At 45.0% G+C, this 24,967-nt stretch overlaps 1 protein-coding gene and 1 non-coding gene across 35 annotated transcripts in view; both read right to left on the reverse strand.

Moving 5' to 3' along the window:
- The window catches only part of SEC31A (SEC31 homolog A, COPII component), a 439,339-nt gene that overhangs the window by 363,957 nt on the left and 50,415 nt on the right, over positions 1 to 24,967 (reverse strand). The window lies entirely within an intron of this gene.
- Positions 7,958 to 8,089, reverse strand: LOC144820599 (small nucleolar RNA SNORA49). The gene has a single exon (XR_013607877.1). It is a non-coding gene; the product is annotated as a small nucleolar RNA SNORA49 (small nucleolar RNA).

The raw sequence follows: 24,967 nt of genomic DNA on the forward strand, positions 1-24,967 counted from the left end.
AAACTGCGATAACTCAAACACTTGCAAGACGGCTAATATAACCTTGCTTGCTCGTAAATATAGAACCCAGTGCAGTCAGAGGAACCAGAAGACACGATGAAGTATACTTGTTGATGCAATTAAGCAGATCACGCTTACTCAGCATATTTCCTTAAAAATCAAGTGTTTTTTATTTTTATTTTATTATAACACTGTCTGGGCAATCAATTTATTGTAACTGATACGTGTGCCCTGAACTAGCTGTTCTACCTAAAACCATAATTTAAGAGTGAGCCCTTGACTGTTTGATTCCACTCATCACTGAGAGCCTGAGCCTAAAAAGCAGGCCCATGGCATTTCAAACAGTAGGCAGAAGTGTTGGGTTTCTGAATTTTCGGGGTGCCTGTTATGATTATTTACAAGAATTGCTTATCTACTGTTGAATTGTGCTGGGCTTGCCGGACTCACGTCAGACAGAAGAACATATCAGAAGCATCACAAAAAATGCTATTTTATCGAATGGTACAGAAATAGACCTATGGTTACCAAACTTTTTAGACTTGCGAGACAACTTTTAGAAGAACGAGCTTTCATGACCTACCTAGCTTTGTTGGCCATGAGGCGGGCGATTTTTAATGTAAAAAAAAAATAGCATTGTGTGTTAGCGCCCGCCCATTTATAGAGAGCACAATTTCCATTAAAATGGCCACTAAATTTGCACAAACATATAGTGTTGCTGATAAAACTATACTGCACACAAATGATAATATGCGGTAATCAGATTTCAGTGACTATTTATCATCTGTGCTCTACATAGCGTCTTGATTTGTTTTGATACTATTGAAATCTTTGCTTCCATCACACTTCAGAATAGAAAATGTGCTTAATTTTTCATTTCCGGCTGAAATTGTACAGTTCTTTTGAAGTTTTTACATTTTGTTCTCTTTTACAAAACAATAACATCCTACAGCCGTTCCTTTCACACATCTGAATCCCAGCACGATAGTCACATAATTAACTTTACTTCCTCACACTGCAAAGTGAAAGGAGTTTGTATACAGCAATCCACAAGTTAAAAAACCAGCAATTAGTCAGAAGCCTGATATTTAGCCACTGTCTTTGAAGCGCAGCAAATGTGACAAGATAAATAAAGAATTTAAAGGCATCTTTATTTATTTCTCAGACTTTCGCGACCCACCAAAAATAGGCTAACAACCCACCAGGGGGTCACAGACCGCAGTTTGGTAACCACTGGCCTACACTATAATTTAAGCTAAACCGTACGTTCTCTGCTAAAGACCCCATAACTGCATTCTTTTATAAGTTAATGGTGAAAATAATTTCAAGCATCTCATATCATTTCTACACACGAAAGAGGCCTAACCAAGAGAAAATTAGTGGAGAAGAAATGTGGCTTATAGACGGTTTAGCAGACAGACATCTCCATACCAGAAATGACAAGCCCACAATGTCATGAAAGTATAACCTGTTGAACATGATTTGGCGATAACGTATTAAAGACTGTTGTGCATAAAGTCTTCCGTTAGACTGCCCCGTAGAAGATCTTTCTTGTTTCAATAAAAACGACCCAACAGGATTTGGTGATAAAAGATTACAGACTATTGGGCATGAAGTCTTCTGGTAAACTGCCCCATAAGATCTCAAATTTCAATAAAAACGCGGCAACAACAGAAGTCTCAAAGATATAGATGACAGTCAGTGTGAACTTATTTTAAGGTCTAATTTTAATCTCTCTACCCAGTAAATCTACGAAGATGGTCCGTTTCTCCTTACGTGTCAAGCCTGTAAATAATTTTGGTGCAGGAGCGCAGGGCTCCATAAGGGCTTTGCAGTCTGGCCCAAGAGGCATTTTATTCCCTTCGACTTGTTAAATACAGTGCATTACTATTGTGTTTTCTTTTAAGTTCCTGGAGTTCTCTCTATGTGGATAACAAGGATCACTGGAACCAAATTAGCAGACATGTCAACATTAGTAAAGAAGATATAGTGAAAATTTATAAAAAATAACCTGGGTGATAAGGCGCTCTATAAATCCAAAATACAAATACAAATACAAATGTATTTTCACTATTGACTTTTATTGAAGTAGGGACAATTTCAGGCAGGACACAGCTAAATTGCCATTTTTGGCTTACAAAACTGTCAGTCTCCCATCTGAGATGTCTGTTGGCATGCATGAGTTAGTGGCTCTGTGACATTGACATGCATTTTGAATCCCCCTAGAGTCGACAAGCCACTAGTAGACGGTTGCACAAAATCTGATTTGTAGCTTGGTTTGTAAATTCCACCCTTTCTAATTATAATAAGGGCTCTTACACCTAATTGGGGAAATTGGCAAATGGTGATAAAGAAATCGAAGGATTAAAGGGCATCTTCCTAGGAGCCACAGAGCTCATTGCACTTGAAGCTTTGTGAATGCTCTAAGTATTGACTGACATCTGCCTAGAATATCCTATCCTGGCAATGTCTAGGAGTACGTGAAAACAGACTTTTCAAACGTTGACAGAGCAGTGGCTGAAAATTTCAAGGACCTTCTCTCTTATAGGGGCCTTTGTGAGCTAGATATGAAAGAATGAAACACCAGTGCCTCTAGTCTTTCGAAGCAAGCAGAGATCCTGCCAAGCACTTTAAGAATATGCTTGATGATGATAAACACAAACATAAGGACAATGACTATGAACGACCATTAATCTCAGAACGCTTTTGTGACAGTGTGATGGAATTGAGAAGCTTTGGGCACACACATCCATACTCAATCTCTTAAAGCCAAGCAATTCAGTTGGTAAATTACTATCTAGCATAACTTTATTTTTTACTGAAAGGTGTTTAAATTGGGCAAGTTTTTAACTTATTTTTCTTTGGGAGGGAAATATGATTTAAGAAACATCCTCTCTCTCTTTGAGCTGTGAACCGCTCTCCAGACTTGAAAGGACAAAATTGCTTTTGAATGCATTGCTTTTATTTCCAGGTGTAACTAGAGTAAGTGATTCTTGTCCACTGATTTGATGGACAAGGGTTCATAATAGACTGAACTTATGGGCATGCTCTTTATGGATAGTGTTACCTACTGGGTCCTAGTTGGGATCCCTAGGCACATGCTTTAATCAATGTTTGCTGACAAGTCTTTAACGATAACACCTACAAAATTGACAGAAGGGATCTTTAAGGAATCCCAACTGACAACTGTGTGGGCATTGGCTGTTTTTTCTGCGCAGCCTGTGAAGACTGGAAACAACCTTAACAACACTGGCTTCACATTGCAATGCCATTACAACACGGTTGTTACAACGACTGCGTTGTTACCACGCAATGCCATTACTACGCAAGTCATTACATCGACTTGCAGTAGATGGCATGCTAACATTAGAAATAGTATAGTTTACTAATCCAACACCTTCCCTACTGTTACGTAGGCTGGAGTTGGAATAGTAAATTACACATTTCTAATGTCAGCGCGCCATCTACTGCAAGTCGATGTAATGACTTGCGTAGTAATGGCTTTGCATGGTAACAATACGGTCGTTGTAACAACTGTCTTGTAATGGCACGCGAAGTAATGGCTCGCGTTGTAACGAGTCATATTCTGTGTAGATATCTCCTCAAGCCTTTTCAGCACGACAAACTATACCAAAAGATTCTTGTTAAAACAGGTATTAAAAGAGCGTCTTTAAAGTGATTTTTCCTGATACATGACTAGCATCTTGCCAGGCGAGTCTAAAGAAAACATGATGTAGTACCTAGCTGTCACAATGTCCTCCTGAGTGAGTTTCAGAAAATGTACAAGAAACTTCAAGAAGAGCCAGAGTTTACAGATACCAATGAAAATGAAAAAGATGATGTTGATGATTATAGTGGAACGGTCTCTTAGAACAGAATCAGGGTTTGCCCTGATACTCCTACCGCATCCTGGGCAAGAAATCAAATATAGAAACAAAATGACGATGAGGAATAAATGAAAAAACATATTTCTCTGTAAGGAAAAACAAATTAATCCCTATCAATGAGTAATAAATCTCTAAACCTTCTTTCTATTTTTGTGACTCAGATACCAACTCCAAGAGTAATATCCAAAGAATACTTTGTGTGTGTGCGCGGGAAGAGTTGGCCCAATGTTGAAGTGTGAGTGGGCAAACCATGAGGAACTTAATCAGGAGCACAAGAGATGCATGCCATGCAGCAGACCAGGCAAGGTGCAGCAGTCAGAGCAGAGGCTCAGAAAGACAAATGCATGTTTCTAGGTGATAACTGGGCATGTTAGAAAGGATCTGGGTAGGCCCAGACGTGGGTCCTTTGCTCACTGTACCACTGGATTCAAGCTAGCCTGGTTGAAGAAGGGTGACATACACTGAAACCGGTCCCAGGATGCTTGTGTCTGGTCCAGGGAGGACCTGGCCTGGCAGTTCGGTGTGGACTGTTCCCATGAGGCACAGGGTGAAGACTGATTTGCATATGCCTGGGTCCAAACTGGAGTGACGTAGTGGGCAAAAGAACAATGGATTTAACCCAGATCTTTTGACTGGGGAGAAAGTTTATATTGTCAGCATTCCGTCCATCATTCGTTTGCTGTAACAGTATTAAGGATATTGGCATAAACCTATGCCCACTTTCCGCTCATCTTTTCAATTGGCTCCTGTCTCTGTCCTATGTAAATGGTGGCTTTTCATTGGTCAATAGACTTAGTACCAATCTTGTCTCTTCTTGTAACCTCCCATGAGGACACCCAGTTACATGTGTTGTTACTCCCTAGGTTTAAATTACAGCCTCAAGGCACTGTTTTCTTAAAAGGCTTCAGGCAAGATACACACTTGGTCCTAAGATAGGCTGGCAGTGATTTCTTTGCTCACTAGAACAACTCACATTTATATGAGACTTTCAATAAATTTCCCCTTCGTCAGCTCCACACAGAGTACAACCTAATGCGAAATTAATGCAAAAATTCTTTTGTCACATTTCAAAGCTACTAATTGCATATATGGACAAAGCTATGTGAATATATTCGTAGTACTGTCTTGCACGCAATGCAATAAAGGTAGGGTGCATTTACAATATCTTCTGCAGGGTGCAATACCAATTGTGACCAAAGGAGGTCAGCGGTGCTGGTGCCTTGCTCACTAGGGGCCTCTAGCCGTAGGTTGCAGTACTGCAACTAGGCATGCAGTGCTGGTGACTTGCTTACTAAAGACCTCTAGGAGCAGTTTGCAGTACTGCGCTGAGACATGCAGTGCTGGTGCTTTGCTCACTAGGGACCTGATGAGCAGCTTGCGGTACTGCACGAGACATGTAGTGCTGGTGCCTTGCTCACTAGGGACCTCTAGGAGCAGCTTCAAGTACTGCCCAAAGACATACAATGCTGGTGCCTTGCTCACTAGGGACCTCTGGAGAAGCTTGCGGTACTGCACCAAGCCATGCAATGCTGGTGCCTTGCTCACTAGGGACCTCTAGGAGCAGCTTGCGGTACTGCACTGAGACATGCAGTCCTGGTGCCTTGCTCACTAGGGACCTCTAGGAGCAGTTTGCGGTACTGCATTGAGACGTGTAGTGCTGGTGCCTTGCTCACTAGAGACCTCTAGGAGCAGCTTCAAGTACTGCCCAGAGACATACAATGCTGGTGCCTTGCTCACTAGGGACCTCAGGTGCACCTTGCGGTACTGCACCTAGACATGCAGTGCAGGTGCTTTGCTCACTAGGGACCTCTAGGAGCAGTTTGCAGTACTGCACTGAGGCATGCAGTGCTGGTGCCTTGCTCACTAGGGACCTCTAGGAGCAGTTTGAGGTACTGCATTGAGACATGCAGTGCTGGTGCCTTGCTCACTATTGACCTCTAGAAGCAGCTTCCAGTACTGCCCCGAGATATACAATGCTGGTGCCTTGCTCACTAGAGACCTCTCTCTAGGAGCACCTTGCGGTACTGCACTAAGACATACAATGCTGGTTCCTGGCTCACTACGCAAGCATTTGCACTGCACTAGGTTTCGCATTACTGCAAGTATAAGCTATTGGCGTTGCATTATTTGACATGCCAATACCTCAAACTCTCAGTAATGTGAGACCTATTGCATTGCAAATGCTTGTTTTGTATAGCAGGTGCGAGGGGAAGCAACACAGACAACCGGAGGGTGTGAGGGATGAAGTAACATGGACAGTGGGTGGGGGGGGGGGGGGTCAGAGGGGAAGAAGCAACAGCCCACATTTTAGAGCCGATGTACAACGTGTTGTACATTGGAACACGGGAAAGTTCTGGTGCTCAAATGTACAACTTCACGTTGTTTCTGATCAAGTTAAACTTTCTAAAAGAATTGGACTGGTGCCTGACAAGTCTGGGCGCTCACTTGCAGGGAACACGTTCACACGCTGATCTTTTAATTGTTAGAGTCACAGAACTCTGAAGTAAAAGGAAACAAAAGTTTACATTTCGAAAAAGAGGATAGACTGCCACTCAGCAGCAATAACAGTGTCATATCAGATGAGGAGTGAGTTTCCATATATTTAGGAATATTGAGGCTGCAAAATCCCACACACTCTTACTCTGAGGTTCATGGAAAAGCTAGTTTCAAGAAATGGAAAAGTAGTCATTCTATGGCAGGTGCTTTTCGTAATTGATGTACACCACTCTCTTGGTCTCGCTGGTTTACCAAGACATTTCCAGTTCTTTAATTTCAATATTGTTCTGACAAGGTAGATGGTTAAAGATCTGAGCACAAAGTAAAACGACTACGAAACAGAGAGGTAAGGCAATGCTAAATGCTTGACTTCCATGTTCGCACACTCAACCAAAGAAAACACACCCACACAAAATGAACACAGTGAAGGTACCTCCATACACAAAATGCTCAGAATACCATCAAGCTAGAGTTCGAATTTTTTCACAAATGGCCATGAAAGGGGTAGGCGGCGCTAAGAATATCCATAGGCTAAAGTTAATGCATTTAGAGTTACTTTAAAACATGTTCGCTCGCCAGTGAAGTGGGCAGGAGATGAGCACAACCTTGTGGGTAGAAGAATCCAACTCACACGAGTAGCAATGGGCAGTATTTGTAGTGAGTTGGAAATGTTAAATGCCAGTACCAAAGAATTGCTTTTCGTGCTCATTTAAAAAAATAATTCAAATTAAATGCACTTTCAGTACAAACAAGTGCCCATATTTTTTGGCATGCGTTTAACTTGGTGTTCATTCTTTAAAATAAAACAACACAGGTAACTACGAAAGTAGTTTACTATTACATTTTGAAGTACAGAGTGATATACAAAGTGAAGAAATATTGGCTTCTACGCTACCAAAAAAATAGTCCATGAAATATATTTTTGGATTTCAGATCCACCTGGTTAACCAGCTTCTCTTAAAACTTATTAGCCCTGGAGTTCATATAAGCTTTGAAAAAGAGGTTTGCTGGTAGTTGGCCATTTACAATATTGAACCGTTTGATTGTGCCTGAGTAACAAACGCAATAAAGTAATTTTTTCAAGTGCCATGATGCAAACAGCGCTAGGGCCGCTTCATTGCGCTTTTTCGAGTGGTCGGGACATGCTAGCAAGGATGGGGGAAGGTGGTGTGGGTACAGGCAAGCAACAACAACAGGAATGGGACAGGGGCTGCAACATGGAGGAGGGATTACTGGGAGGAGAAGAAGCAATACACAGAAGGGGTGGGTAGAAGGAAGAATAAATAGTATCTGAATCACAAAGCAAACAGCGCATAAAAACAAATTAGGTTGAATCAATCTATGCTAGGTCCGTGCTCCACACAAATAAAATGAAGCGGTGTCTGCCCTACACTGGCCAATTAGGAAGCAGCAAAGAAGAGTGACAATCAAGCAAATAAATGGTAAGCAATGGCTGGCATCAAGTTCTTTACTGTAAACAATATCTCTCTTAAGTGAGAGTGCACGGGCTGTTGCAGGCTCAACATAAAAATCAAGGGTCGGGTAGAGGGAAGAAAGCAATGAGTACAGCAGATTCAAATGTCTAGCCACATTTAACCCAAGAGGACTCTGGACTCCTCGTAAGGCATGATGCAGGCATTTTAATATATCCTCATACAATGCCAGGGAATTATATGGATGATAAAGTCCCTGGAGTAAGGCTGAGGAACTGAAGATTGCCACAGATTAATCTCAATAACCAAGAGTAGCCTCTGGAATAACATCTAACCTTGTGTTCAGGACTAGCATGCTACCGGTCCTGAAGTGCCTACTCGGAGTTAGTAAGCAATTGCACTACAATACAATATAACTACAGAGGGTAGGACAGACTATCAGTACAACATCCATTCAATAAGGGGATCAAGGGGAGAAAGTGGGCTGAAAAAGTCTCAAAAAGCGGTGTGGCATATGTAATTGAAGTGTTGGCTTAAACATGTACACCACATTTCTGTGGTTCCTGTAGTGTGCCACTAAACCAGTTGTTTCCTTGCAGTGCTTTGCTATTGCATCCAGATATATAATGCAACAACTAACATACACTTAAAAGCAGCCAGGACTATTCGCTTTGTCAATGGCTGTTAGCTGTTGAAGATAAATGAGTAAGAACAATGATTTTGTTGTAAATAATAAATATTGAAAAGGTTTCAATTCTGAAACTGTGACCCTCTAAATTAATCATTAATGAGGCATGTGGAAGGGCTAGTGGTCTACAGAGAGTCTAAACCACTCCTGTTGTGTTCACTCTATGTTAGACATGGACACAATGTTTTTCTCCACCTTTCCATCTGCAGATCATACACCTAATCTTTCCTCTTCAGGTCTCTTTTCACTGTATCCTGAATGCACTCCTTGGCATCTCCTTCACTTCACTCCCCAAACACACAGCACACCCACTCACCTGAAAGCACTGCATTTTATTTTACTTTCACCTTTTCGATGTGTTGACAACTGTACTTCCTTCACATGCATTTACACAGAATTACATTTGCAACTGAAATACACGCCTATCTGTGCGCTCTACAGAGAGATCAATGATTGGATGACCATGTATTCTAAACTCGTTTTTAGGTCTCAGCCCGCAAAAGACTGCGCACATGCGCAGTCGAGCTGGCGAGACTTAATGAGATAGAGGAACTTTCACTAGCGAGGTTAAGCCCCGCCCCTCTTCTCCATTAGCTGGCGTCCTAAACGGTGGCCAGCCATTGGAGAAGAGGTCCTAGTGACGTTCTTCTTTCTCTCTAAGCCCCGCCCTTTTCAGACTGGCTTACTTGACTTGACCTTCTGCTGTAATAGATTTGTTATCTTTATGGGGCCTGCCCCATAAAGATTAGAAACCTTTTACAGCAGAAGGAAGTCGGGGAAGAGAAAGGCTACGTCAGACAACCGCTTCGCGAGTGCTTGTTCTGGTTGGCTTCCCCCACCCCACTTAAACCACTCCATTTCCTGCTTGTTGTTATTTCAACCTCTATAGCCATTTGCCAGCAGAGAGATTGTATCGGCGTTCTTGATCAACACAGTTCTGAAAAGCTCGATTGGTCTTTCTTTTATGTCTATTATTCGACAATAAATTGTGGGGAAACTGTCAAGGAGAACATCAATCAAAGAACTCAAAGCCAATTAGCGCCCGGGCCTAATTCTTCTTTGCCTACGAAGGATGCCTTGTAGTACTAAATAACCTAAACTTTCGAGTTTAGCGCAAATCCCACGCTCACTAGGCGTTCACCCTGCCAATAGCAAAAAACCCAGAAACAAACAGTAAAAAAAAAAGCCACCCAATCGGTGCCTCTGTGGATTCTTACCGTCCATTCACAAAACACTTCCTGTTTTACTTTAGCGCATGTTGGCAGCAGAGAGAATTTCTATTGGCTGGAGTGGTAGCCCTCCCCTTACCCAGAGCGCACTCTTCACATCTGTCTTAGTCACAACCAATCGTGTAGTTTGTTTGGTAGCTGCAGGAAGCTCAGTTCTTCTGGAGGTGGGTCTCGCGCGTAGTCAGCTGCCTCCAGCCTGTGTGCGGTGCTGAAGGGACACAAGTTGTGTTTGTTTCAGTGTTCATTGAACCCGAGTGGGGCTACGAAAATAAAGAGAATTGCACTCGGGGTTCGCCCCCAACCTGCCCGGGTCGGGTATAGGTCCGCCGGGCGGGGCGGCGAAGCCGCAACCCGCGCCTAAGGCATTGATGAACAAGGTGAGATGTTGCAAGCGAGACCTGCTCTACTTTTTATGTATTGCATGACTTGGTGTGCCCTAATCTCAATGTATACTCCTTTCCTCAAGTAGGCTATTCTTCAAATTTGTCTGCAGCCTGGTTCTTTCCAGTGACTTTCTTCCCAATTACTTTCTTCCCAATGTTACTTACCTTCACCCCCAACCCAGATGTTTGCTTTCCGTTCTTTCAGCTCCACCCAAATCCAGTAAAGCTTGTGTTTGTAAATGCGGTAACCTAGATCACCGCACTGCAGTTTCCATTACAGAGTTAAGGAGACCGTCTGTTGTGCACCCCTTGTGCTACCTGTCGCTGGGGCTGTTATCTGCAGGGTTCGGGTGTCTTCATGGAGAGAACTGTGTCCACCCATCTACAGGGCTGTGGTCAGCGAGTTCTGTGGGTGCGTGCTGGCTTTTGTGAGTGACTTTCAGTTTTTGTATTTCCAAATATATAATGAGACAGGTATTGTGTTGGTTAATTACAGAAATTACTACAATAATAGGGTTGATACCACCAACAATGCAGTGCTCCATTCTCTTCGGGAAGAATTAAAGTTGTTTGTGGGAGGTATTACTATTATTTGGGCTGGGGATTTTAATACCACGGAATGCCAATTGCACTAGATAAGGCATGTGTATTTTAACAGAGCCCATTTCCTAGATCTTATATGTTTACCTGACCACAAGCAATGGCAGCAGGTGGTATGTCACAGGGCAGTATTGTGCAAACAGCATTTCAACTTTTGTGTTACCTTAAATAACAGATCTATAACAGATGTATAACATGAAAAACACCACCTGAGGTTGTAGCACGCGGAACATGCCACGTCATATGAACAACCCCTCACCGTGAACATTCTCTTTCTTAGTGAGCACGGCTTCAGGAAGGGGCCACTCTAGCTCGCATTCTTTATATTTTTATGCAGCACTATCTGGGTGGTGTGAGCGACAGGTTTGTGTTGTGTGTGTGGCTGTGTGTGTGTGTCTGTGTGTGTGTGTGTGGCTCTGTGTGTGTGTGTGGCTCTGTGTGTGTATGTGTGGGTGCAACTGTAATAGGTCTCGCATTTGCGAGAGATTAAGCTATTGGCATTGTAGATGACAATGCCATTTATCTGTTTTCAAAACCAACACATAAATAAAAATGTTGTCGTTTACAATGCCAATAGCTCTAACTTTTGCAAAGGCGAGACGGTTGCATTGTAAATGCTCGTTCACATACTGACTGGAACTGTGAGAAACTTCTGCTGTCATCAGCCTCAACTGCAGAGCGCTCAGCCGTGGCCCGTTATAAATACATTGAGGCGACTTAGTTGAAAATATACACTATACAAGTGCCAAACAAAAAAGAAAGAAACACATCATGGAAACATCGGACACTAATAGGGGATGCAATATTAAGTAAAAAAGGCAAATACAAACAGATGTCTGTTTTGGCTGCAGCTGCCTCATCCTCCCTCCTGCTTTTGAAACGCATGGCCTGGCGTCACGGTCCCTGCCTTCCTATGGCTGCTCTACCTCTGTCTCAGAGCTCAATAAGCGTTTGCAATGCAATAGGTCTCACATTTGCCAAAGTTTGAGTTTTGTTTTTTCCAACTCAGCCCTGGTTTAGCTAGGATCCTGTGCGCCCGTCGGCCTGGTTTTGATTTATCTTGGATTGCTTTTGGTCTTCAAACTCATCATGACCTTTTCACCGTAACTTTTAAATTGTGCGTATTTTGAAGAAAATTAATATTTTTGGGTTAACAAGGCTTTCATTTAGAAGCACCATCCCGCTTACGATTGATTGTGATTCACATGTTTTACAGGCCCTTGCGAGACACTGCACATTATATGTGCACGCTTGAGAAGTGCCTGTTGCGTATTTAGCCCTACATTTACTTTTTTTGCAGTTTTATATCCTGTTAACTCACACACAAGGTAAAGGAGTGATTCTTTTTCATTATTCCGCTGCTTGAGCTCAGTCCATGTTTAGCTGAGATTCCACTCGCCCGTTGGGTTGGTTGTTATTCTTGAGTTGCTTTTTGTCCTCAAAACCAACAGTCGCCATGATCTTTACAGTGTGGCTTTTAAATTCTGCGTATTTTATAGAAAATTAATGTTTTGAGGTTAACCGAGCTTTCACACAGAAGCACCATTCCGCTTGCAATTGACTTTGAATCACTCATTTTTCTGGCCTTGGCGAGAAAATGAATGTTTTTGGGTTAACAAGGCTTTTGCTTAGAAGCACCATTCCACTTACAATTGATAGTGATTTGCATATTTTACAGGCATTTGCGAGACGCTGCGTATTATATGTGAATGCTTGATAAGTGCATGTTTCGTATTTAGCCCTACATCCATTTTTTTTGTCGTTTTATATCGTGTGAACTCGCACACAAGGTATCGGGGCGCTTTAGATAAGCACCAGTTACATTACATAGGGACACAATTTATTTATGGTTGGTACAGAGATTTAATAATTTGCCCAAAACAACAGCATTTTAAGCAAACACTAAAACTCTACTCAGTTCCAAAGTTCCAACATCAGCTCTTCTGGCTTTTACACCACACACATGTGATTTATTCTGTTCCAGCCTTGTCCATTCCCAGCCCTACCTAACAGGCACAAATGGTGTTTTTTTTTATATTTCTCTAATATACAATTGGCTTCATCCCTGTCCTTTTAAGATGCTGTATCTCTCTCATCCCCAGCCCTACAGGCTGTTCAGAAGCAGCAGTTTCTAATTTGTAATTGCCTTGCCCAGTCTGGACTGCATTATTGGCCCATCCAAGAACTATTCCGCTTACAATTTGGCACGGGGAGATAGAGTAATTTGCCACAAAACAAATCATGTTCAAACCCAACATTCAACGTCAATTTTTTTCGTTTGTATTTAAATGTAGCTTTTTTGTTGTTCAAAGCTCAGCCCATGTTTAGCTGGGACCACTACAAATGAAAAAAGCAAAAAACATTGTCATTTTCAACACCAAAAGCTCTAACTTTCACAAATGCGAGACCTATTGCATTGTAAATCCTTGTTAAATTAATTGTTACAAAAACGATCACTGTTTTTCTGCCATTATGGTTAAGGACATGAATAAAGGGCCCGCTCGATAGGGACTCATTTCAGTATCAGTTCTTAATAACTACCGGATATGAGACTAGAAGGGAGCCGGCCCACTAAAAGCCCGAAATTCAGTCAGGGTCAAACTCTGTGCAGTATAGAGAGCCCCTCCTAGCGCCATGCATCTGATTTTCAGCATGTACCTTGCAAAACCAAAGCAGAGTAATGCCTGCCTGCCTGCCCGCCTGGCCAATTGATTATTGAGTCACAACGGCAACCAAGAAACATTTTATAAATGGGTGTAGCGCTAAAATCGTGTATGATATTGACAGGTTATGATAAAATATACACAATGATTTATTTCTTGGCATGGCACCCCAGCCCTCACTTTTGAGTTCGTTTTCTCGCTTGTTCATTTCCTGCATGGAAGCCATTCATATATCTGACCAACTGCAGAAGTACAGTAGCTCTCGGAAGAGGTCACAGCACCCCTCTCCTTTCGGCCTTACTTGCCGTGTAGAGCACACTACAGCCACCTCCATGAAGTGCTTGGCAAACGTTGACAACTGCAGAACATATTGTCTCCAAAACCAGGGCACCTCTCAAGGAGAATCAACAATATTTCACAGGGGGCGGAGCATGTTCCTATTTTGTTCTTGATTCTAGAATGGCCAAACCTTACAAAGCAGTCAGGCTGAATGGTGCCTTGGCAGCCTCTAACTCCAGGGAGAGTTTTATAAACAAAGGGGGTAAGAGGCGGCTCCAAACAAGCGGCATCTGAAGAAGAAATAGTACCTGAATCACAACGCGAACAGCAGACGGATACTAATTAAGTTGAATCAATCTGTACTTGGTCCGTACTGCACACAAAGAAAAGGAAGTGACGCCTAATCCACGCTGGCCAATTAGGAAGCAGCAAAGGACAGAGACAATGAAGCCATTGAATAGTAGGCAATGGGCAGGCTTCAAGCCCATCACTGTAAACAATATTTCTTGCAAGCGAAAGCATATGCGATCGTAGCCTCGACCTAAAGATGTAATCCAACATTGTTATGTTATGTTAAATGAGCTTGTAAAGTGCACATACACCAAACGGTTTCATGGCACTGGAGTCTAGGGGGTACTGCCGCCTGAGAGGTTTAGAAAATGAGCGAAGGAGGTCAGTGATCTAATCTCTAGAAGGAGAGAATTCCAGAGTTGGGGGGGCAAGACCGCAAATCTTAGTCCCCCTTGTTTCTTACGTTTAAAGGAAGGGATGATCAGAAGATTCAGATGAGAGGACCTGAGATACTAAGAAGGGACGCAACGCTGAATCGGAGAGGATATAAATGTTAGCGGTTGCCATAAAGAGCTTTAAAGATGATGCTCCCCAGCTTAAATGCGCACGGTTTGGCTACAGAGAGCCAGTGTAATCTTTCCACTAGTGGCGTAACATGATGCCATTTGGGCTGATGGTAAATTAATCTGGCCGTCTGGTTTTGCACCAGCTGCAAACGTTTTAGTTGATATGCCAGAATACCAACATAGAGTGAGTTGGCATAATCAATGCGGGAGATGACTATGGCCAGAACAACTTGGGTCGGGCCTTCTATGGTAAGGAATCTACTGATCTTCCTGATCCTTCTAAGCTGAAAGAAACAGGAGGAAACCACTGTCCCAATTTGGGCTTTCAGCGACAGATCGATTTCGATGATAATGCCCAGACTTTTGATTGAGCATGCAGGAAGTGGAGGATATCCCAATTCAGTTGGCCAGCAGTTGGAGTTCCAGGGGTTAGCTGGCCCGCCGATTAGGATCAGCTCAGTTTTATCGGGGTTCAATTTCAGATGGTTACTGTTCATCCACTCACTTATAAATCGCATGGTGGATTGGAAATTGGAAACAGAAGACATTAAAATATTAAACAAATGGAGACTACTAAAGGCAGGATAAAGAAACCATTGCCAGCAGAGTGGTAGTACCTAGGTGGGTACTAAAGTATAATATGAATGTTTTCAGCTGAAGCTACAGGGTCCAAACTCGATCCACTGCAGGGGGTATGCACTCTAGTTGGGAAAGTAAGAATCTACTCTGTTGTATAAAAACCACCGCAATGGAGCGCACACCGCTAGCCCCTCCTCCGGATCGCCCCTCGGGATTCTGGTACTTGTAGTTCAGTAGTGGATCACCCAGGTGGGTGCAAGTCGGTACTTGTTGGACTGATGAATCTCTAGACCCGATACATGTCCCGGGTTTTTGGGTATCGCCCGAGACATGGCTCGGGTTTCGGGATAACTTCCCTCATCAGTAGAGAAAATGGTTTAGGGGTGGAGGAGAAGGCTGCCAAACAACAGTCAATGGCCTCGATGCCCGAACCGGCACGCAGGGCAGCATCCAGGAGCCCGTCGGCTCAAAGCTCAAGGGAGCCAATTAGTAAAAACTACCGCAATGGAGCGCTCACCGCTAGCCCCTCCTCCGGATCGCCCCTCGGGATTCTGGTACTTGTAGTTCAGTAGTGGATCACCCAGGTGGGTGCAAGTCGGTACTTGTTGGACTGATGAATCTCTAGACCCGATACATTATGAACTTGACTTTTATTCTTCGAACTACACGCACTTCAAATACCAGAGTGCTTAGGGGTGACCCGGAGGAGGGGCTAGGGGAGTGCGATCCATTGCAGAATTCTACTTATCGCTCCCTTGAGCGCCAAGCTGACGAGCTTCTGGAGACGCCCTGCGAGCCAGAGAGGCATCGAGGCCTGTGACGGTTACTTGGCGGCCTTCTCATCCACCCCATACTTGTTCTCTACTGATGAGGGAAACTATCCCGAAACCCGAGCCATGTCTTGGGTCTAGAGATTTTGGGAACAACGAGTACCTACTCGCACCAACTTTGGTGAACCACTTATGAACTTGACTTTTATTCTTCGAACTACACGCACTTCAAATACCAGAGTACTTAGGGGCGACCCGGAGGAGGGGCTAGCGGAGTGCGATCCATTGCAGAATTCTACTTATCGCTCCCTTGAGCGCCAAGCTGACGAGCTTCTGGAGACGCCCTGCGAGCCAGAGAGGCATCGAGGCCTGTGACGGTTACTTGGCGGCCTTCTCATCCACCCCATACTTGTTCTCTACTGATGAGGGAAACTATCCCGAAACCCGAGCCATGTCTTGGGTCTAGAGATTTTGGGAACAACGAGTACCTACTCGCACCAACTTTGGTGAACCACTTATGAACTTGACTTTTATTCTTCAAACTACACGCACTTCAAATACCAGAGTGCTTAGGGGCGACCCGGAGGAGGGGCTAGCGGAGTGAGATCCATTGCAGAATTCTACTTATCGCTCCCTTGAGCGCCAAGCTGACGAGCTTCTGGAGACGCCCTGCGAGCCAGAGAGGCATCGAGGCCTGTGACGGTTACTTGGCGGCCTTCTCATCCACCCCATACTTGTTCTCTACTGATGAGGGAAACTATCCCGAAACCCGAGCCATGTCTTGGGTCTAGAGATTTTGGGAACAACGAGTACCTACTCGTACCAACTTTGGTGAACCACTTATGAACTTGACTTTTATTCTTCGAACTACACGCACTTCAAATACCAGAGTGCTTAGGGGCGACCCGGAGGAGGGGCTAGCGGAGTGCGATCCATTGCAGAATTCTACTTATCGCTCCCTTGAGCGCCAAGCTGACGAGCTTCTGGAGACGCCCTGCGAGCCAGAGAGGCATCGAGGCCTGTGACGGTTACTTGGCGGCCTTCTCATCCACCCCATACTTGTTCTCTACTGATGAGGGAAACTATCCCGAAACCCGAGCCATGTCTTGGGTCTAGAGATTTTGGGAACAACGAGTACCTACTCGCATCAACTTTGGTGAACCACTTATGAACTTGACTTTTATTCTTCGAACTACACGCACTTCAAATACCAGAGTGCTTAGGGGCGACCCGGAGGAGGGGCTAGCGGAGTGCGATCCATTGCAGAATTCTACTTATCGCTCCCTTGAGCGCCAAGCTGACGAGCTTCTGGAGACGCCCTGCGAGCCAGAGAGGCATCGAGGCCTGTGACGGTTACTTGGCGGCCTTCTCATCCACCCCATACTTGTTCTCTACTGATGAGGGAAACTATCCCGAAACCCGAGCCATGTCTTGGGTCTAGAGATTTTGGGAACAACGAGTACCTACTCGCACCAACTTTGGTGAACCACTTATGAACTTGACTTTTATTCTTCGAACTACACGCACTTCAAATACCAGAGTGCTTAGGGGCGACCCGGAGGAGGGGCTAGCGGAGTGCGATCCATTGCAGAATTCTACTCTGTTGTATGCTCTTGTTCAAGCTGTCTAATAAACATATTAAACAAAATTAAGAATCTACACGGTAAACTGGTCATTTTATTCATAATGTGTTCGTTTGTAAGATACACTGCAGAACCTGCCAGTTCTTTAATCCAGGCAACCTATTCAAAAAAGCAAATATTTACCGCGGAGTAGCATTCCCACAGCAGTCAAACAGCAATACCCACAGGTCAATTATGTTCTAATAAACAGAACTGGCTGGAAAAAGTCAACTATTGTTACGCAAGCAAACTATGCAGCCAGAATGTATTCCATCTGCACATACTACCCCAGGACCATTCTACTTACAGTTTCTTAATTTCTATAGCCCCACAAAGAATCACTGCTGAGACGATGGAACCCGTCTAAGCAATGTTTAACCCTTTCGCAGCAGGGGGTAATTTGTGTAGATACTTCAAGGTTTTCACAAAGAAACTAACTTTTGAAATACATAAATACTGAAAATGAGTAGGAAAGAAACAGCCATATAAGACAATGTTTTCATCTGTAACCTTTTGTTACGATGGCCCATTTACAAAACAATGTACCATTATGTTCGCTAGACCCTTTTGGTTGTGGGGATGTATAAGGTTTGTAGTTTCTCCAAGAACCTAGTGTATCCAGAGGCAAAAACTGAGCTGCACCATACAATGGATTTTCATGGTTGATAAGAGTATAGACCAATTCATATGGTGAAATATGTAAAGTGAAACATAGGTATCAAGGTAATCTATGTACTTCTGAAATGCGCACAAGAAATGGAGTTTAGGAGCAGTGGTTATTTGCACATCTCTGAATTTGTGGGTACCTGTACGACCATATGATGTAGAGGGTATTTTTCAAAAAGTCTTCTTTCTTACACACTGGCTTACATTTGGAAGGAACAAAAGCAGCGAAATCTAATTGTTAATAATAAATATTCTACTATTCTATGCTCCCACATGTCTTCTGATAAAAAATTTTACATAATGATGTAGGTATGCCTACTGCCCGCGTCTGAAAACGACCCAAAATGCAACATGGATAAATCACAGGGAAACCTACCAAACCTGTACATATGGCAACTAGACACCTAAAGGTGTCCAGGATGGGGTGACTTGCGTGGATCTCACCAGGTTGTTTTGCCCGGAATCCATTGCAAACCTCAAACTTTGACCAAAAGAAATGGAAAGTTCTGGAATCTGCGGGGAGCCAGAAACTTGTTTTGTTTGCTAGAAGTCGGGGGCGGGTGGGTGTAAGTATTGCACCCCACCACTAACATAGATCTTAGTCCTCATAATGGCTATGAGGTTAGTTCTCATGCCTTTTCTAAAAAAGTTGGTCATGCCTCAATGCTCGGAGCAGAACTGGCTTTAGGGCAGTGCGACGGGTGCAGCCGCACCTGGCATGGACTTTGGAGGAGAGCGCTGTGTTCAAAAATAATTTTTGGTATAAAAGCACATGAACGTCCATGTGCATCAGGTAGTTTTCAATCATCAACAAAAAAGTGTGAAGATAACTCTAGTGTTTAATGTTCCTACTGGTGAGATTTCCGAATTTTGTCTAGTGGCAGTTTTGGCTCATTGTAAAGTAACACAGAGGGTTAACGTGCCTGCTGCACAGAACGTGTACCATGCAGATCACAAAACGGAGTGTGAGAGGGTTATGAGTAGCACTATAAATAATGAAATGTAAGTCAGAGAGAGGCTATGGAGAGATGAGGTGAGGGAATTCATGTAGAAGGAGGATATGGAGAGGAGAGCGCCACAAAAAGAGACTGTTGTGATGGCTGCCACCAGCGCTTGAGTCAGCCCTACCTGGAAGTCTTAAACCCCCACCCCCGAAGTTTGAGTCTAGCTGCACTCCTGGTCTTGGTGCATCCAAGCCATCAGCGACTCCAATGCCAGCGTAAAAATCATGGGTGAGGGGGCACCCATGCCGTATTTCCTTGGGCACGGTGAATGCCAGAGACACCACTCCATTGATCTTCATCCTCACCAGGGGCACCTGGTAGAGGAGTCTGATCTAACTGCATTATGTTCGCCCGAAACTCATCCTAGCTAGTGTGGCACAGACATTCTGGTGTCTAAGGCCATCCACACTGCCTGCTCTTCAGAGGATGGTTGCTTCATGTGCAGTACTCCATACTGGCGCTTCAGATTTAGGCAGTAGCTTCTATGGGGCATAAATCCAGACTAATTAGTGTGCACGAGAGAGGCAGTGACTTCGCAGAACTCTATCACCAGAACCTTAGTAAACACATTCGCCTCAACGTTTAATAAGGATATGGGTCTGTAAGAGCTGCAGTTTGTAGGCAGCTTCTCCGTTTTATGGAAAACTACTATGGTGGTTGATCTGTTGATCGGCCAGTAGAAAGCCCACCTCTCGTGCCACTTGGAACATATGGAGCAGAGGCTTGGCGACTTTCTCAGCCATGACCTTGTACAGTTCTATAACCACTGGGCCCCGCCGCCTTCCAAAGCTGTAGGTCCCGCAGACCTGTTATCACTTCGTCCACTGTCAGGTCGGCATCAAGGGTCTCCCGGTCCTTCCTGTGAGTGTCTGTAGTACGATGTCGGCATCCACCCTCTTCATCCCAGAGGTATATACCATCTTGTAACAAGCCACAACGTTTCAGATATGGCTGCATTAGTTTTCTGCATTACTCCAACCCTATATTCAATCACAAGCACCCAGGACCGACTCCGATCACTCTTCTTCAGCCAAGCCAGTAATTTATTTGTCTTGTCTCCTACATCGTACAATCCGCGCTTTGTCACCAGCGCATGGCTCAGTGCCTAATTTTCCGCCAGGGCGTGGAGTTCCTATTGTCTAAGGTGCCGCTGGTGGCCAGGAATCATCATCTCGCTTGTCACCATCACATCCGAAGTCCCCTTGATAGTTAACTGTGTAACAAACTCACAGCTGGGGAAGGGTACTAAGGAAAAACCAACAATGCATCATCACTTCCAACTGGCAACCATTGAGGCCAATTAGAGTGGTATTTTCAGAGAGCTAGTGAGATATTTTTCAGACTCCAGTACTCCAGGTTTGCAGAAATCAGCGACTTAGCAGGAAAAACGTTCTAACGTAGTATCTGCTCAACTACTTTGAGCACAATCATGGCCCAAAGTCCCTCTCAAAAAATAGGTAAACACAAATTAATCATCCAACACCTACCGCAGTACTTGGATGGCACTTAGAAAGAAAACATTGTCAAAGCCAAAGGGTCTGTCATGCATTGGAAACTAGTGCAATGGGTATTTCTTATAGTAATCATAGGTCACAAACAAGCATTTGCAATGCAATAGGTCTCGCATTATGAAAGTTTGAACTATTGGTCTTGAAAATGACAATTTTTTTATTTGTGTGTTGGTTTTGAAAATAGCTAAATTATTAGCTTTGTCATTTACAATGCCAATAGTTATAACTTTCGCAAATGTGACACCTATAGCATTTGTAATGCAACATGTTTTGTATTTACGTGACTTAGATGTATTGATATTACAAATAACAATGGCTTTTAATTTTTTTAAATAATTAATACTTAAATAAAAGTGATTGTAATTTATAATGGCAATAGCTTAAACTTTTGTAAATAACTTTTGTGAAGATTATGTTTAGTGTATTTTATTGTGATGAAAATCCAAGAACAGAAGTGAAATATTAACATCTTTTTGTGACATTTGTAATAAAGCTTGAAACATTGAGAGCACATATTTGAACCAGTTGTTGTTGAATGGTAGCACAGATTGATGCTGTGATGGCGCGGAGTGATGCTGTGATGGCGCGGAGTGATGCTGTAGTGGTGCTGAGAGATGCTGGGGTTGCGCTGAGTGGTGCTGAGTGGTGCTGTGGTGGTGCTGAGTGGTGCTGTGGTGGTGCTGTGGTGGTGCTGTGGTGGTGCTGAGTGGGGCTGTGGTGGTGCTGAGTGGGGCTGTGGTGGTGCCGAGTGATAATGTGTTGGTGCCGAGTGATAATGTGGTGGTGCCGAGTGATAATGTGGTGGTGCCGAATGATAATGTGGTGGTGCCGAATGATAATGTGGTGGTGCCGAGTGAAAATGTGGTGGTGCCGAGTGATAATGTGGCGGTGCCGAGTGATAATGTGGCGGTGCCGAGTGATAATGTGGCGGTGCCGAGTGATAATGTGGCGGTGCCGAGTGATAATGTGGCGGTGCCGAGTGATAATGTGGCGGTGCCGAGTGATAATGTGGTGGTGCCGAGTGATAATGTGGTGGTGCCGAGTGATGCTGTGGTGGTGCCGAGTGATGCTGTGGTGGTGCCGAGTGATGCTGTGGTGGTGCCGAGTGATGCTGTGGTGGTGCCGAGTGATGCTGTGGTGGTGCCGAGTGATGCTGTGGTGGTGCCGAGTGATGCTGTGGTGGTGCCGAGTGATGCTGTGGTGGTGCCGAGTGATGCTGTGGTGGTGCCGAGTGATGCTGTGGTGGTGCCGAGTGGTGCTGTGGTGGTGCCGAGTGGTGCTGTGGTGGTGCCGAGTGGTGCTGTGGTGGTGCCGAGTGGTGCTGTGGTGGTGCTGCAAAGTGGTGCTGCAGAGTAGTGCTGTGGTGGTGCTGCTGAGTGGTGCTGCTGAGTGGTGCTGCTGAGTGGTGCAGAGTGGTGCTGTGATGGTGCAGAGTGGTGCTGTGATGGTGCAGAGTGGTGATGTGATGGTGCAGAGTGGTGATGTGATGGTGCAGAGTGGTGATGTGATGGTGCAGAGTGGTGCTGTGATGGTGCAGAGTGGTGCTGTGATGGTGCAGAGTGGTGCTGTGATGGTGCAGAGTGATGCTGTGATGGTGCAGAGTGGTGCTGTGATGGTGCAGAGTGGTGCTGTGATGGTGCAGAGTGGTGCTGTGATGGTGCAGAGTGGTGCTGTGATGGTGCAGAGTGGTGCTGTGATGGTGCAGAGTGGTGCTGTGATGGTGCAGAGTGGTGCTGTAGTGGTGCTGTGATGGTGCTGAGTGGTGCTGTGATGGTGCTGTGATGGTGCTGTGATGGTGCTGTGATGGTGCTGTGATGGTGCAGAGTGGTGCTGTGATGGTGCTGTGATGGTGCTGTGATGGTGCTGTGATGGTGCAGAGTGGTGCTGTGATGGTGCAGAGTGGTGCTGTAATGGTGCAGAGTGGTGCTGTAATGGTGCTGTGATGGTGCTGTGATGGTGCTGTGATGGTGCAGAGTGGTGCTGTGATGGTGCAGAGTGGTGCTGTGATGGTGCAGAGTGGTGCTGTGATGGTGCAGAGTGGTGCTGTGATGGTGCAGAGTGGTGCTGTGATGGTGCAGAGTGGTGCTGTGATGGTGCTGTGATGGTGCTGTGATGGTGCTGTGATGGTGCTGTGATGGTGCTGTGATGGTGCTGTGATGGTGCTGTGATGGTGCTGTGGTGGTGCTGTGGTGGTGCTGAGTGGTGGTGCTGAGTGGTGGTGCTGAGTGGTGGTGCTGAGTGGTGGTGCTGAGTGGTGGTGCTGAGTGGTGGTGCTGAGTGGTGGTGCTGAGTGGTGGTGCTGAGTGGTGCCGAGTGGTGGTGCTGTGATGGCGCTGAGTGGTGCTGTGATGGTGCAGAGTGGTGCTGTGATGGTGCAGAGTGGTGATGTGATGGTGCAGAGTGGTGATGTGATGGTGCAGAGTGGTGATGTGATGGTGCAGAGTGGTGATGTGATGGTGCAGAGTGGTGATGTGATGGTGCAGAGTGGTGATGTGATGGTGCAGAGTGGTGCTGTGATGGTGCAGAGTGGTGCTGTGATGGTGCAGAGTGGTGCTGTGATGGTGCAGAGTGGTGCTGTGATGGTGCAGAGTGGTGCTGTGATGGTGCAGAGTGGTGCTGTGATGGTGCAGAGTGGTGCTGTGATGGTGCTGAGTGGTGCTGAGTGTTGCTGTGATGGTGCTGAGTGGTGCTGTGATGGTGCTGAGTGGTGCTGTGATGGTGCTGTGATGGTGCTGTGATGGTGCTGTGATGGTGCTGTGATGGTGCTGTGATGGTGCTGTGATGGTGCTGTGATGGTGCTGTGATGGTACTGAGTGATGCTGTGGTGGTGCTGTGGTGCTGCCGAGTGGTGCTGTGGTGGTGCTGAGTGGTGGTGCTGAGTGGTGGTGCTGAGTGGTGGTGCTGAGTGGTGGTGCTGAGTGATGCTGTGGTGGTGCTGAGTGGTGCCGAGTGGTGGTGCTGAGTGGTGCTGAGTGGTGCTGTGGTGGTGCTGAGTGATGCTGTGATGGTGCTGAGTGGTGCTGTGATGGTGCTGAGTGGTGCTGTGATGGTGCTGAGTGGTGCTGTGATGGTGCTGAGTGGTGCTGTGATGGTGCTGTGATGGTGCTGTGATGGTGCTGAGTGATGCTCTGGTGGTGCTGTGGTGGTGTTGAGTGATGCTGTGGTGGTGTTGAGTGGTGATGTGGTGGTGCTGAGTGATGCTGTGGTGGTGCTAAGTGATCCTGTGGTGGTGCTGAGTGATGCTGTGGTGGTGCCGAGTGATGCTGTGGTGGTGCTGAGATGCTGTGGTGGTGCTGTGGTGCTGCCGAGTAGTGCTGTGGCGGTGCTGAGCGGTGGTGCTGAGTGATAATGTGGTGGTGCTTAGAGATAATGTGGTGGCTGTAATTTACCCGAAGTTACTTAGTGGAAGAGGTTATCTCTAATCTGATTTATTGCCCATTAGCCGGGTACTTGACAAGCAGAACAATTGAGACTGTTTGTAAGATCTGGCCTAGAGACCACTTTACCTCTCTTTTTATCCTCATATATAGGAAAACATCATACATAAATCGTAAATACGTGTATACAACTAGGAACGCGAGGGTCAAGGGAGGAATGCAGGACAGAGGATGGGATGGTGTGGCAGTTGGTGTGAAAAAAGCAAACAGAAACAGCTGGGAGGAAGGGAACCAACACAAGCGATGGAGCAGCAATGGCAGGAGCTAATTAAATTTAACATCGCTAATTAACAAATAAAGAAGTGCAGGTAAAGGAGAAAATCAAACCATTGTGACTTGTACAGGTCACTTCTACAACAACCATACTTCTCTCCCTCTTTCCTTGTCAGAGCCCAAGCCACAAAAATAAAAGTTCAGAAGAAAGGCTACTTACATCATGTCTATCGTCAGCATCCAAGCGTCTCTCGGCTTCTCCTCCCGCACCCGGGTGCCGGACAGACCTCTCTAAACTAAGTAATTTGAAACATGACTTACTATTGTGAATCCATATGCCAGCATACATGTTTGCTTATCCTGGGCCTAAGATTTACATTTCCAGGTGGATCCCTCTTCACAAACTTAAAATTAGATACACAACAGGTTATGAACCTGTTACTTCTGGCATTTTCTGTTACAGTTTGCTGGAAAAAGGCACCTCAGTGCAATTGTTTCAATGGGAGCACACAGACTTCAACTCCTACAAGGCAAATAGGTCGTCAAATAAAAGGGGCTGGAACATGGTCTCCAACCAACACAGACCGAGGTGGTAACTCACCTTTGTACGGAACTTTGAAGCATGGATTTGTACTATTTTTGTTTATTAGAAT

The sequence above is a fragment of the Lissotriton helveticus genome, chromosome 2_1, assembly GCF_964261635.1.
Source record: "Lissotriton helveticus chromosome 2_1, aLisHel1.1, whole genome shotgun sequence".
Classification (NCBI taxonomy): Eukaryota; Metazoa; Chordata; class Amphibia; order Caudata; family Salamandridae; genus Lissotriton; species Lissotriton helveticus.